Raw genomic sequence first — 16,338 nt, forward strand, 5'->3', positions numbered from 1 at the left:
CCTCTGAATTTAATACAATCAAAGGGGTATCACACCCAGAGGAACAGACCAGTTTACAAAAAATCAATATCTCCTTTTGGAATTCATAAATGATATCAAACCGCCACAGATGGTCAGCCCTGGATTGAGCCTGTGGAACTGCTCTGTGTTAATTTGGACCACTTAATGAGCAAGCCCGTGGAGACTTGTGCAGAGTCCAATGAGATGATAAGCTATGAGAAACTGGAAGAGTAACTAGTAAAGGACATAACACTGAGCAAGATCGCCTTGAAAAATTAGAAACCTGCAGGGTAAAGGGTCCTTCTCCCTCCTCACACAAAGGTTCCTGAAGAGACTCCCAGATTGGTAGTCACACAGAAGCAGTGAAATTCAGCATTCAGAGCTTTGTCTGTCAACTGTAATCTGGTGGCAGTGAGATGAGTTTGTCCCACAAAAGCTCATGAATGTTGAGGTTCCAGTACTTTATAATTGTCTTTTATGACAATTCCTTTTGACTTTAGCTTGTACTGTCTTCCAGACAACTTTTATGGTAAGTCCTAGTACATGAGGTCTGTGTGTTAGGCACTGCTCAGTGTACTGGGTTTGGGGGTAGGAAGAATAAAGAGATTAACTTTATCAGGAGTAGGAACTGTGGTCAAGAGAAACTCAGAGTACTGTGAGATAGGTGCCTCCATCTAAAACAGATAGGTCTAGGAAGACTTAACAGAGATAGTAACATCTGAAATTAGTGTTTATTTTTTAAGATGGTTTTCTTATTTTCAGGTAAACATACACATACACATACTCTTTTAAATTTTAAATATTGTAGATTGACATGCAGTTGAGAGAAGTAATACAGAGAGATCCTTTACCCAGGTATGATATTGTGCTAAGCTAGTACAATATCATAACCGGGATACTGACATTGGTACAGCCAAGACATGGAACATTTCCATCTCAAGGATCCCTCATGTTGGTCTTTTATAGTCACACCCATTTCTCTTCTGCTCCCTCCCCACTATTCTAGAGGGAGTGAAATTACATCTCATTGTAGTTTTGATTTGCATTTCCATAATAGCCAGTGCTGTTGAACATTTTTTCATATGTTTTTTTGCCTTTTGTATTTCTTCTTTAGAAAAAAATCTATTCAGGCCTTTTGCCCATTTTTGTTGTTGAGTTGTGGAATCACTTTATATGTCATGGATATTAGACCATTTTTAGATGTATGATTTCCAAATATTCACGCCCATTGAGTAGGCTGCCTTTTTACACTCTTCACAAGGTCCTTTGAGGTGCAAAAGTATTTACTTTTGAAGAGGTCATATTTATCTATTTTTTTCTTTTGTTGCTCATGCTTTGGATATAACGTTTACAAAACCCCACCTACTACAAGGTCTTGTGGATGTTTCTCTACTTTATCTTCTGGTAGTTTTATGGTCCTGGCTTTTATGTTTAGATCTTTGATCCATTTTGAGTTCATTCTTCTATAGTGAATGAGATAGGTGCCTTCTTTCATTCTTTTGGTAATGGACATCCAATTATCCTAGCACCATTTGTTGAAGAGACTGTTCTGTCCCAGAAAAGTGGATTTGGTAGGCTTGTCGAAAATCAGTTGACCATAGAGGTGAAGGTCTATTTATGAACTCTCAATTCAATTCCACTCATCAGTGTATCTGTTATTATGCCGATACCATGCTGTTTTGACCACTGTAGCTTTATAAGATGCTTCAAGTTCAGGTGGTGTGAGTCCTCCAACTTCACTTTTCTTTTTAAGGATGTTTTTGGCTATTTGGGAGCATTTTCCCTTCCAAATAAATTTGGTAATTGACTTTACTACTTCTGTAGAGTAGGCTTTTGGAATTTTGATTTGTATTGCAAGAAACCTATAAATCAATTTGGGTAGAATTGATATCTTTACAATGTTGAGTCTGCCATTCCATGAGCACAGAAATTCCTTCCATTTGTTTAGGTCTTCTTTGATTAGTTTTAGCAATGTTTTGTAGTTTTCTGAATACTGAGCCTTTACATTCTTGGTTAAATTAATCCCTAGATATTTGAGTCTTTTTGTTGCTATTGTAAATGGATTTTTTTTCCTTGCTATCCACCTCAGCTTGCTAATTACTAGTGTTTAGAAACACTGCTGATTTTTGCATGTTGTTCCTGTATCTTGCCACTTTGCTGAACTCACATTAGCTCAAGTGGTTTTGCTGTAGATATTTCCGGTTTTTCTAAATACAGGATCATGTCATCTGTGAATAGTGAGAGTATTACTCCTCTTTTCTAATTTGGATGCTTTTTTTCCTTGCCTAATTGTTCTAGCTAGAACTTCTAGCACAATGTTGAGTAACAGTGGTGCCAGTGGAAATCCCTGTCTTGTTTAGACATCCCCCGCTTATTTAGAGGGAAAACTTTCAACCACTTCCCATTGAATACGATGCTGGCTGTGGGATTTTCATATATGCCCTTTATTAGGTTGAGGAATTTTCCTTCTATACCTATCTTTGAAGTGTTTTTATCAAGAAAGGATGCTGGGTTTAGTCAAATGCCTTTTTTGCATCAATCCAGATGATCATGTAGGTTTTTACTTCAATTTATTGATGTAGTATATTACTTTAATTGATTTTCTCATGTTGAACCACTCTTGCATACCAGGAATAAAATCCACTTGACTGTGATGTATAGTTATTTTCTTATGCTATTAGATTCAATTTGCAAGTAATTTTTTGTGAATTTTGGCATCTGTGTTAATTAGAGAGATGGTCTGTAATTTTTTCTTGTATCTTTATCTTGTGTTGGTATGAGGGTGATGTTGGCTTCATAAAAATGTATGGGGTAGTTTTCCATTCTTTTCTGTTTTTTTCTTTGAGTAATTTAAAAAGGATTGGCATTAAATCGTCTCGAAATGTTTGGTAGAAGTCACCTGTGAAGGCATCTGGTCCTTGACTTACCGTTATTGGAAGATTTTTTTATGACCAAGTCAATCTCTTTCCTTGTGTTTGGTTTACTGAGTTCCTGTGTTTCTTGTAGAATCAGCGTAGGTTGTTTATGCATTTCTAGGAATTGTCCATTTCATCTAGGTTGTCTAATTCTTTGGCTGAAAGTTTCTCATAAAATCCTCTTGTGTTATTTTTTATTTCTGTGTGGTCAGTCATAATGTTCTCCCTTTGATTCCTGATTGTGTTTCTCATTGTGTTTCCTCATTGTGTCTCCTCATCGCATCATCTCATTGCATCATTTTGCTGCACCAGCCCATCATGACAGCTTGCTGTCTTGCTCTTCTTTAGGAGGCCTTGGAACTGAATGTGGGACTCCCCCCCCCCTCCATGTGGTAGGCAGGTGCCCAACTGCTTGAGCCACATCTGCTTCCCTTAGTAAATTTAAGAAGAGTGAAATGAAACAAAGCACGTTCTCTGACCATAATGGAATAAAACTGGAAATAAAAAAATAGGTGGTAATGGGCGAAATTTGCAAATATATGGAGGATAAACAACACACACTTTAACAATCAGTGGCTCAAAGAAGAAATTGCAGAAGTTAGTAGATATCTCGAGATGAATGAGAATGAGAATACAACTTATCAAAACTTATGAGATACAGTGAAGGCAGTGCTGAGAGAGAAATGTATAGCCCTAAATGCTTATATTAGGAAAGGAGAAAAACTATATTCAAAGATCTAACTGAACAACTGGAAAAACTAGAAGAAAACCAGCAAACCAATCCTAAAGCAAGCAGAAAGAAAGCAATAACAAAGATTAGAGTAGAAATAGATGAATTTGAGAAGAAAAAAAAAAGAAAATCAGCAAAACTAAAAGCTGGTTCTTTGAGAAGATCAATAAAATCAACAAACTGTTAGCAAGACTAACAAGAAAACAGAAGATACAAATAAATAAAATCAGAAGATAGAAATAAGATAAGATACAAATAAATCAGGAATAGACACAGAGAACAGACAGCAAGTGCAAACAACAAGGGCAGGGGGACAATAAATAAATGCATCTTTTTAAAAAAATTTATTGAGAGCTGTGTTGTGGCCCAGCATATGGTCTCTCCTGGAGAAACATCCATGAGCACTTGAGAAGAATGCAACCTGCTGATTTGGGACGCATTGTTCTGTACATGTCAGTCAGGTCCAGCTTGTTTATCATATTGTTCAAGTTCTCTGTTTCCTTATTGATCTTCTATCTAGTTGTTCTATCTATTGATATGAGTGCTGTATTGAATTCTCCAGCTTTTATTGTAGAGACGTCTATTTCTTCTTTCAGTTTTTCCAGAATTTGCCTGATGTATTTTGGGATACCCTGGTTAGGTCCATAGATATTTTTGACTGTTACTCCTTCCTATGGATTGTCCTTTTTATTAATATATAAGGGACTTTGCATCTCACCACTTTTTTTTCCCAACCCACCCTTGTGGCTTGCTTACTGTCTGCTCTCTCTGTCCATTAGCTGTGCATTTTTCTGTGTGTCTGTATTTTTATTTTTATTTATTCCCCCCCCCCCGGTGGCTTATTTGTTGTTTACTCTCTGTGTCTATTCGCTGCATTCTCTTCTGTTTTCACTTGTCTCCCTTTTTGTTGCGTCACTTTGCTGAATCAGCTCTCCACGGTACTGCAGGCCGAGTGGCCCTCCGTGGTGCTTGCGGGCCAGTGGCTCTCCTCAGCATGCGGGCGAACCTGCCTTCACAAGGAGGTCCCGGGACACAAACCCAGGGCCTCCCACATGGTAGACAGGAGCCCAACTGATTGAGCCACAGCCGCTTCCCCATCTCATCACTTTTTGCATTTAAAGTCTGCGACATCAGTATGGCTAGCTCTGCTCTCTTTTGGTTACTATTTGCATGAATTATCTTTTTCTAACCTTTCACTTTCAGTCTGTTTGCCTCCTTGGGTCTAAGGTGAATCTCCTTCAAGTAGCATATGGATGGCTCATGTTTTCTTATCTATTCTCTCAGCCTATGTCTTTTGATTGGGGAGTTCAGTCTGTTAACATTCACTGTTATTACTGTAAAGGCCTTATTTCGGCCTTTGGCTTTCATATGTCATATCTTATTTTTGTCCATCTTTTTACCTTTTTGGTTACCCTTTCCAATAGTCTTCACTGCTACATTCCCCTTCAAACATCTCTCTCTCTTATTTTCTGGCTGCAGAACTCCCTTTAGTGTTTCCTGCAGAGATGGATTGTTGTTTATGAACTCTCTTAGTTTCTGTTTATCTATGAATATTTTAAACTAACTCATATTTGAAGGTAAGCTTTGCTGGATAAAGAATTCTTGGCTGGCAGTTTTTCTCTTTCAAAACCTTAATTATAGGGAAACGGACTTTGGCCCAGTGGTTAGGGCGTCCGTCTACCATATGGGAGGTCCGCGGTTCAAACCCCGGGCCTCCTTGACCCGTGTGGAGCTGGCCCATGCGCAGCGCTGATGCGCGCAAGGAGTGCCGTGCTACGCAAGGGTGTCCCCCGCGTGGGGGAGCCCCACGCGCAAGGAGTGCGCCCGTGAGGAAAGCCGCCCAGTGTGAAAAGAAAGAGCAGCCTGCCCAGGAATGGCGCCGCCCACACTTCCCGTACCGCTGACGACAACAGAAGCGGACAAAGAAACAAGACGCAGCAAATAGACACCAAGAACAGACAACCGGTGGTGGGGGGGGAATTAAATAAATAAATAAATCTTAAAAAAAAAACAAAACAAAAAACAAAAAAAAACCTTAATTATATCATACCACTTCCTTCTTGTCTTACTGTTCCTGAAGAGAAATGCACACCAAGTCTTATTGGACTTCTCTTGTATGTGATGTTTTGCTTTTCCCTAGCTGTTTTCAGAATTTTCTCTTTATTTTTTGGCATTTGGTTTTCTGCATATTGTGTGTCCTGGGGTAGATTTATTTGGATTTATTATAATTGGAGTACCCTGTGCTTCTGGGCATGTATATTCATGGCTTTCAGGACAATTGGGATATTTTTGGCCATTATTTACTCAAATACTTTTTCTGCCCCTTTTCCCTGCTCATCTCCTTCTGGAACTCCCATAACACATATGTTGGTGTGCTTCATGTTACTTTTCAACTCCCTGAGTCCCTGCTCAATTTTTTTCAATTCTTTTCTCTCTGTTCTCTCTCTTCAGTTTCAGTTGTTCTTTCCTCTGTGTCATTGATTCTTTCTTCCATGATTTAAAATCTGCTGTTGCGTGACTCTACTCTATTTTTAATCTCACTTATTGTGTCTTTCAATCTCATAAACTCTGTTGTTTTTCTATCCAAGATTTCATATTTTTCTTTGTGCCCCCTCAGTGTCTTCTCATTGTCTTTTATTTCTTTAGCCATGTTGTTCTTCAACTCCATGATTTGATTTAGATTTGTTTGAACCTCCTTAATTAGCTCTTTCAGGTCCTGTGTCTTGTCTGGAGCTTTGGTTTGTTCCTTTACCTGAGCCATAGCTTCCTTTTCCTTAGTATAACTTGCAATTTTTTGCTGATGTCTAGGCATCTGATTCCAATGCTGAGTTTACTCTCATGTTCAGTTCTCTCTTGCCTAGGGATTTACTGTCAAGTGGCTATGTGCTACCACTGTTCTTTGACTATTGGTTCAATTTGTTCTGGATATTTAGGACTTTCCCCATTTAACTGCTCAAGCTAAGGTTAAGGACTCAGTAAGTGGGTGCAGGCCAGTTTCCAAGGGCCTTGGAGAGGGTGTCAGTAAGGGCACCTCCTTGCCTCTTTTTTTTTTTTTAATTTCTCTCCACTTCCCCACCTTCCCACCCCACCTCCCAGTTGTCGCTTCTCTGTGTCCATTTACTGTGTGTTCTTCTGTGTCCACTTGTATTCTTGTCAGTGGCACTGGGAATCTGTGTCTCTTTATGTTGTGTCATCTTGCTGTGTCAGCTCTCCGTGTGTGCGGCGCTGTTCCTGGACAGGCTGCACTTTTTTCATGCAGGGTGCATTCCTTGCATGTGGGGCTCCCCTACACAGGGGACACCCCTGTGTGGCACGGCACTCCTTAAGCGTATCAGCACTGCGCATGGACCAGCTCATCACATGGGTCAGGAGGCCCTGGGTTTGAACCTGAGACTATGTGGTAGGCGGATGCTCTACTTATTGAGCCAAATCCACTTGCCTCCTTTTTTAATGTATTATTCTTTTTCCTCTTTCATGCACATTTCTGGTCTGGCCAGCAGATGCCGCTCTTTGGCAAACCTCTCAGATCAGTCTCCAGGTACTGGGGGGAATGCATTCAGAGTACCTACTCAGGAGGGTGGAAGATGCAGACACATTGTCCTCAAGGCTGGCCAAGCCTCACGAACAAACTTTTTGGCGGGTTGTTCTCCACCATTGGCTGGCTAAATGCGCTTTCCCCCTGCCTCCTCAGCAACCAGTCCTGGGCAGTAGGAAGGGTGTTTGTGAAGGCAAATTATCTTTAGCTCCGCAGGTGCTCAGGGCAAACAATGTCCTAGCCTCACCCAGCCTGGAAGTGTGTGACCCCTCCAATGCAGCAGACCAAGTTTGCTGGCCACAATCTGAATTTGCTGTAGGTTGTGTCCCTCTGTCTCCCCTTTCTTGGGGAAGAGGACCTCTGAAATCCCCTCAGTCAGCAACCACTGCAGTCCATAGCTGCCGCAGTCCGCAGACTGCTCTTTGCTCCGTAGGTAAGGGGATGGGTGCCCACTGCTGCTTTTGCAGGTCTACGCACAGGATTTCTCAGCCAGTGGGGTGTCCTTTCCTTCACCACTCTCTCTTCGGGGTGGTGTCACACCTTCTCCTGGTATCCTGGGTTCCAGAGCTGCCCTCACAGTCTCTGCCTGTTCTCTAGCTATTTTTTTCTGGGAAAAAAGTGATCCTTCTGCCTCTTTAATCCTCCACCTTCCTGGAAGTTTTCATATGTTTCTTGATGATCACTAAATTTTGAGCATAATTACATTTTTTTCTAAATTAATTTATGTGTTTAATATTATTCCAAGCAAATACTGACATGATTTTTTGCTTTGATAAATGAATCTAAAGTTTTTCTAGATTTAAGAACAAATGGATGAAAATAGTCAAGAAAACTTTTAAAGAAACTAGTATTTGTTTAGTAAAGAAACTAATATTCGACATCTTATATAAATCTTATATAAGATTTATATGAAATATTAAAACATACTGTAGTAATGAATAGACTGAAAAATAAAGGAATTAGAATAGATGGTCAAGGAACAGATTCAGTTTTATCTAAGAATTGAATATAAGTTATAAGAGCCTTCACATATAAATAGAACTGGGCAATTGTTTATCAATTTAAGAAATTGGGACATCATATGTCACATCAAAATAAAATCTAGAGTCATCGAAGTGTTAAATGTAAAAATAGTATGAAGAAAGTAACCCTAAAGAAAAGAAACCCTAAAGAAAAGGTCATTTTTATGTGCTAATATGATGAGGGAACAGTGTAAGCCTAAAATACGGAAAGTAATCACGATGGGAAAATCAATCATTTGACTACATGTTACACTGTAACATTAAATTTATTCTCATTTTTCATTTATAATTTTTAATAAAGAACATTATACAATAATGTTTTTCTTACAATTATTTTTTTTTTTAAGATTTATTTATTTATTTCTCCTCCCTTCCCCCCCCAACCCCCCTGCCCCGGTTGTCTATTCTCTGTGTCTATTTGCTGCGTTGTCTTCTTTGTCCACTTCTGTTGTTGTCAGTGGCACAGGAAGCTGTGGCTCTTTTTGTTGCATCATCTTGCTGTGTCAGCTCTCCGTGTGGGTGGCACCATTTTTGGGCAGGCTGCACTTTCTGTTGCGCTGGGCGACTCTCCTTACAGGGCGCACTCCCTGTGCGTGGGGCTCCCCTACGCGGGGGACACCCCTTTGTGGCACGGCACTCCTTGTGCGCATCAGCACTGCGCATGGGCCAGCTCCACACGGGTCAAGGAGGCCTGGGGTTTGAACCATGGGCCTCCCATATGGTAGACGGATGCCCTAACCACTGGGCCAAGTCTGCTTCCCTCTCTTACAATTATTTTGATATAAATAGAAATAAATAATGACCCAAGGTTTACATGTCTTTCTGTCCTACAAAATTATATATCAAAGACACTTACCATATTATACTTGGATTTTGAATTAGCTACATCAAAAATAATAAAATATTTTTCTGTTCAGGTTATTGTTTCACCAATCTTTTTCTCATAAGTAACATAGCTTGAGTTACAAATAATACATTCATTTTGCATCTCATTGTTCTAAGCTTGATGTTGAAGTTATTTTTATAAAAAAATATAGATTTTAGTGATATTCTTATGAAAGCATGGGACAGAATATGTAAAGCTTGGCGTTATTTTTAATTTGGTCAACTTTTTTCCAGCTTAAGAATTTAGTAAAGTTTTATCTATATTATTTATTTACCTAGTTGTTGTATTGACAATACCTCTGAAATTCCTTAGCATACTCATTAGCCTTCTCTGGAAAATCTAAGGATATTCTCAGACTGTGTGCTAAATTTACATTAGTGCCGTTGTTGTTTAATATTAAGGACAGAGACCTCTGTAGAAGTCAACGGAAAACTTGATGCATTTTCCAGGAATCATTGCAAAAGAGGTAGCTTGCATATGCTAAAGTAAAGATAACTCCCTCCCTTCCTCTCACAGCCAAGCTCAAAAACCATACTGCATCCCAGTATGCCTGTCCTCTGGGTCTGCCACCTGGGGTCCCTTGCCAGGTACTTGATGTTTTATCTTCTAATTACAACTCTTCTTGGCAGCTCAGCCCTTACAAGAAAAGTCACCAAGCAGCACATACAGAACTTAAAAAAATTAATACTATATACATATAAATGTACTACAGTATGCTATGCTATGCTATACATATACCTATACCTATACCTATACCTATACCTATACATATACATATATGTGTACACACACTCAGCCTGGCTCCAAACCAGTTTGGGATGATGGATTGGCATCACACAGTGTAAATATGTGCCATAGAATAGAGACCATTGGAATCATATTCTCTGAACAAATAAGTTTAAGCCTAAACTAAAATGCAGTGTTATAAGGTCTGTCATAATGTTTTGTTTTGCTGGTTTCGGTTTGTGGGAGTGAGTCTAAATCTTGATCAGTTCATGCGCCTAATTTGCTTTCACTGCGCTATGCCTTCAAGCTACTAAAATAACAGAGTTAAAATTTTAAAATGCATTGATTTTCTAGATGCCTTAAATGGTAAGCATTTGATTTAATAAATCAAAGGTGGGGGTAGATAAACCAAATCATTAACTAAACAACAATTCGTTTATATTTGTTTCTGAAGTATGTCATGTGATATTTTCCTGGGAAGATTCACATTCTTAATTACATTTTCTTTAAAATAATATTGAAATAACAACACTTCCTAAGTACAATTCAATTCCGCTAAGGGATATGGTGTTCCTTCATCATTCCAGGCAGGGTGGAATTCACCAAGAATAAAAATTGGTCATGAATAATCCATACAAAAATAAAATAGATTTGATTATATTTAGAAACATCGATAATCACAGCATTTGCCTTATTTCTCTCTGTGTTCTAGAGTTGCTCACACATCTCAGAATCATAGCTTTGGGAGTGATGTTGAGGAGTCCTCTTGTTAATTTAGTTTGAGTGGATTGACTCATTTTTTTTTTTTTTTTTTAATTTTTTTATTTTTTATTGACTTTGTAATAATATTACATTAAAAATATATATGTGAGGTCCCATTCAACCCCACCCCCCCACCCCCCCTCTCCCCCCCCCCCCAACAACACTCGTTCCCATCATCATGACACATCCATTGGATTTGGTAAGTACATCTTTGGGCACCTCTGCACCTCATATACATTGGTTCACATCATGTCCCATACTCTCCTCTATTCCATCATGTAGGCCCTGTGAGGATTTACAATGTCCGGTGATTACCTCTGAAGCACCATCCAGGGCAGCTCCATGTCCCGAAGATGCCTCCACCTCTCATCTCTTCCTGCCTTTCCCCATACCCTTTGTCCATTATGTCCACTTTTCCCAATCCAATGCCACCTCTTCTATGTGGACACTGGATTGGTTGTGTCCATTGCACCTTTATGTCAAGAGGAGGCTCAGATTCCACCTGGATGCTGGATGCAATCCTCCCATTTTCAGTTGTAATCACTCTAGGCTCCATGGTGTGGTGGTTGTCCTTCTTCACCTCCATCTTAGCTGAGTGTGGTAAGTCCAATAAATCAGATTGTAGGTGCTGGAGTCTGTTGAGGCTCAGGATCTGGCTATCACATTGTCAGTCCAGAGATTCAAATCCCCTAAATATATCTTAAACCCCAACATTAACTGCACCTCCAGCACATTAGCATGAAAGTCTTATGAAGGGAGATCCCATCTGAGTCCAGATTCATCACACATAAACACCATTTCCAAAGAGGGGCCATCTGCCCTGGTAGTTAACCCCATCAGCCATGACCATAACTCCCATGGGTCTCTTTAGCCCTCAAAGGAACCAATATCTGGGGGTTGTATCTGCTTTATCTGTCTCTCTGACTCTGCTCAGTTGTGCATGAGGGCAAACCTTCTGCCAGCCTCCAGACTCTTTTTTAGAAACTCGTAGCCATATAAACTCATTTCTCCTTTCCATTTCCCCCTTACTTTAGGCCAAACAGCATTTTAAAGTCATGGTATTTTATGTAGACATGGATATTCTGCTGATCCGCATTGAACCTTCCATATAAGGTCATTTTCCAGTTGCATCATCAGTTGGTAGTTGATAGTGGTCCCTCGTTGCCAGGGAGGCTCATCCCCGGGTGTCATGTCCCACGCTGGGGGGAAGGCATTGCATTTACATGCTGAGTTTGGCTTCGAGACTGGCCACATTTGAGTAACATGAAGGCTGACAGAAGGAAATTCCCAGGCACAAAGTTGCTCTAGGCCTTGTTATTATTTTGGGTTTATCAGCTCACAAGCATAGTCATTAGTATCAGGGGCTCACTGTTGAACCCTCACTCCCTCCCGGTCCCCACCACTTGGATTGACTCATTTATAGATGCCTGCCTGCTTTCCACCATGCACTGTTAGCCCATGGGGAGAGGAAACCCAGAGATGAAGAGGCTACGCCCTCAAGGCGTTCCTTCGTTTGTTCGTTCATTTGCTCATTCATTCGTTCGTTCATTCATTCATTCATTCATTCCTTTTCCAGACACTACGTAACAGGGCTGGACCTCTGCTCTCAAGGAACTCACAGTCTAGAGGAAAATGCACCACTTTTACCTAAGAGTGAAAATAGGGAAGCAGACTTGGCCCAGTGGTTAGGGTGTCTGTCTACCACATGGGAGGTCCGCGGTTCAAACCCGGGGCCTCCTTGACCGGAGTGATGAGCTGGCCCATGCACAGTGCTGATGCGTGCAAGAAGTGCACCCCATAAGGTGAGCCGCCCAGCGCGAAAGAAAGTGCAGCCTGCCCAAGGATGGCGCCGCACACACGGAGAGCTGATGCAGCAAGATGGCGCAACAAAAAGAAACACAGATTCTCATGCCGCTGACAAGAACAGAAGCAGACAAAAAGAACACGCAGCAAATAGACACAGAGAACAGACAACTAGGGCTGGGGGGCGGGGGAGAGAAATAATAAATTTTTTAAAAAAATAAAATAAAAAAAGTGAGAATATGTCCTATGTAAAAGTCCCTTCAAAATTTTCTAACTCTGCAAAGTCACCTCACATTTTCCTGAAGCTCTTTTAGAAATCTTTTCTTGTACTTAAGGATGGACAAAGTATTTCACTGTAAAGCTTCTCAGATTCCTGTTATCATAGTACCCACAGGTAATGTTAGCAAGTGCCTGAGGTGGTGGGGAAGTGCATTACACTCTGAGGATCCTGCCTTCTGGACAGATTCTGAAAGCAATCTTCTGCGTGAGAAATGGAGGAGTACTTTGGGACCATTCACTTCATCTTGCCTGACCCTCTGCTTATTTTAGGAAGCAGTAAATAAATGTAATTAAGAAAGATTGCTTATGACTCTAAGCATTGGCTTTGGCAAGATGGAGGTGCTGATCCTCCAGTAACAAGAGGTGCCCGCCAGGGTCAAATGAGGTGCTGCAAACAGGAGGACATCCGGAAGTGCTGTTAAACTCTGCCCTAGAGCTTTGTTTAAAATAGGGAAGGGAAGGAGGAAGGAAGGCAAGGCAAGGCTTTCTGGTTATTAGACACAGAGCCATGGAGGAGGGTTCTAGTTTAAGGAGTGTCTAGTGCCGTTCAATCCCAGAGCTCTTCTCTTCTTGCTATCAGGCAGAGAAGTGAAGCCTTTGCCTGAGTCCCTGCTCTGCAGAGCTCTCCTGGTTACCCTTAGCAGGACTAAAGATCACCACAGACCCTTCCGTTTCCCCAGCCTTTTTGTCTATAGTTCTGAACTTTCAGCTATTTCCTTCTTTGCCTGCTTTACTTCCCCCATATTCCTGTCTCTGGCCATATGGCAACAAATATTCTCATCTTTTATCATATTCAATAAAAGAAGCCTTCACCATTGAATGGTTGTCCACTAGGGCCCTGACCCTCTAGAGCTAAAAATCTTCATAGTCCTGAATAAAGTGCTGCCGTCTTTGGTATCTAACCAAGGAGTAAACAGGCCAACAGTTGACTGTGTTGTATGGAGTTCCTTGCCTTGAGTCCTTGCTGCAGGAAGTTGGTGGGGAACAGACCATTCCCACTGCCTTCTCGGATATCAGTTCACTGACCCTGACAACAACTTCACCCGCGTTAGAGAGCGTTCCTCTCCAAGCAAACTTGTGTGCATGCAATCATATCCCTCTCCTGAGCCTTGGTTCTAAGAAGTCTGGAAAGGCAGGTGGGTAACCTAAAACATCTTGGGTAACACAAGCTTGCTTGGGTTCTTAATATGAAGAGATAACTTGGTGGCAGTGAGCTCAGCAGGTTAACACCTGGCTGCATTAGGCTTCTATAACCTTCTGTAACCAGGGGAGCCTGGAATGTGGGGTGGCACCCGGAATGTAAAAGTTGGGTCTGAGTATCGCAAATTATTTTCTCTCACCTCTGCTCAACTCTTTGCATTCGAGGAGACTTTTGATATCTGAAAGACTAGAGCCTTTTCTACCCAATGTTTTGGGGGGACAGTTCATTAGGAAGCACATAAATGGTCATGAAGTGAGAAGGGTGCAAAAACAAATAAAAGCTAAATATCAGGGGTACCTGTTGTGACTTCCTGTCCCTTCTACTTTTTCTCACTCTTACTTCTATCACATATTTAGAGAGAAACAAGTTATTTATACTGTTTGTTTGTTTTCCAAGAGCAGTTGACAACAGATAGTCATGTAAACACATCCAGTATAATGCTCATCTCAGAAGACAGATGGCTGCTCTGGACTGTCCCTTTGAGCTGGCTCTGCATGGGCTGGCTAGACACAAACACTTTGCACATGCCATTTCTATAAAGAGACCTCACAGCTGTAAAATTGTTACTTGAGTCCAAGTTACCATATAAACCAATTGGAATAAAAACTCCAAATAACATTTCTTAACTAGTCTGTTCCTTCTGAGCAGGCTCCTTAACAGCTAGAAATCTGAGGCTCCTTGTTAAAAAAAGAAAAGGAGCAGATTTTCAGATATGCCCTCTATCTTATTTTCCATTATCTCTTCCACTTTTTTCCAAGCTCATTCAAAACAAAAACAACAGCAGAATGAGAATGAAATCTTCACACTGAACCCTTTATACTTTATACACTGTTAAAAAAAAATAAGGAACTTGAATGAAGATTATTCTTAAAATAATAAGGAGGAGGCAAACTCAACCAGTTGGGTACCTGCCTATCACATGGGAGGTCCCAGGTTCGGTCCCAGTGCCTCCTAAAAGAAGACGAGCAGGCACCACCCCTGCTCAGTGAGCTAGAACTGCCTCCACCCCAACGAGCTCAACACTGCTCTGCCACAATGAGCAGAGCCACAAGCCAGCAGATGCTGTGCAGCCCATGGGGAGTGGGTATGGCTCAAACCATTGGGCACTTACCTCTCACATGGGAGGTCCAGGTTTCGGTTCCCATTGCCCCCTGGAGAAGGCGAATAGACAGACGAGAGAACCATCGGGGGTGAGGGGGATAAATAAAGAAAAAATAAAGTAAATGAATAAATCTTAAAAAAAAAAAAAAAGAGGGTCAGAACATTTAGCCAAAATAGATGTGCAGGGTAAATGGAATATTTGTCGACATCTTTGAGTTCTCAGATAATTTATTAATAGCCTATACTAAATTAGCAACAGTTTGTTGAATAAACTGGTAGCTAGTTATCTACTTATAAACAATTATTGTCTTGGGTCTCGAGTATTGTGTGAACTGCTTGAATAATGGCTATGCAATTGCTTAGGCAATAAATTAAAATTTAATTCAATAAATAGGTATTGGGAAATTTCTTCTGAGGGCAAGGCTTTATTTTAGGTGCTAGATAATGACATCTTGAATCTGTAGTACTAGTTTACAAAGCTTTCCTTGTTAATTATTTCATTTGATTTTCATACCAACACTCTGGACTATGGAGGACAAGGAGAAGAGGAAACAAGGAAAACTGTTTATAAAAATTAGATATTTAATGATGATGGTGGTGGTGGCTAATATTTAATGAATTCTCACCATGTGCAAGATATTGTTCTTAGTTTTCATTATGTATTAACCCATTTATTTCTCACAATAATCCTATGAGAGGTACTGACATTATCTCTACTAGTAATTAATATAATGTAAACTCCACCAGGACAGGATTTTTTTTAAAGATACTTAGATTATATAAATGTTACATAAAAATTGTAGGGGATTCCCGTATGTCCTACTCTCTACCCCTCCCACACTTTCCCACATTAACAACATCCTTCATTAGTGTGGTACATTTGCTACAGTTGATGAACACATATTGGAGCATTGCCACTAAGCATGGATTAGAGTTTACATTATGGTTTAAACTCTCTCCACAATTTTATAAGTTATGACAAGATATATAATGGCCTGTATCTGTCGTTGCAGAGTCATTCAGGACAATTCCAATGTCCTGAAAATTCCCCCATATTACACCTATTTTTTCCCTCTCCCTCCCCTCAGGAACTCCAGGGGCCCCTGCCTCCACATCAATTATGAAAGTCCTTCCATTACTAAAATAACAATAAATCTATTGTAGAATAACAGTAAGTCTATTTTAGTCCATTGTTCATTCTCCAATCCTGAGGATTCTGGGATGATGCCCACTCCACTTCTAATTGAGAGAGGGCTTTACTCCCATGGGGCAGATAGATGGGATTATCTTGCTTGCAGTTTTAGACTCTCCCTCTTCCTTAGGATGATCATTGTCCTTCATCATTTCCTTGTTGTTTGTCCTGGGTGAGTTCAGTGAA

General features: G+C 40.5%; 1 protein-coding gene and 1 long non-coding RNA gene across 2 annotated transcripts in view; both read left to right on the forward strand.

Moving 5' to 3' along the window:
- Nucleotides 1-15,110, forward strand: part of LOC131279726 (uncharacterized) — a 50,771-nt gene extending 35,661 nt beyond the window's left edge. Inside the window, exon 5 of the long non-coding RNA XR_009187171.2 lies at nt 12,153-15,110. This is a non-coding gene — a long non-coding RNA (uncharacterized lncRNA). The remainder of the gene's footprint in view (nt 1-12,152) is intronic.
- The window catches only part of DDAH1 (dimethylarginine dimethylaminohydrolase 1), a 192,865-nt gene that overhangs the window by 39,936 nt on the left and 136,591 nt on the right, over nt 1-16,338 (forward strand). The window lies entirely within an intron of this gene.

Source organism: Dasypus novemcinctus, chromosome 9, assembly GCF_030445035.2.
Source record: "Dasypus novemcinctus isolate mDasNov1 chromosome 9, mDasNov1.1.hap2, whole genome shotgun sequence".
NCBI classification, from domain to species: Eukaryota; Metazoa; Chordata; class Mammalia; order Cingulata; family Dasypodidae; genus Dasypus; species Dasypus novemcinctus.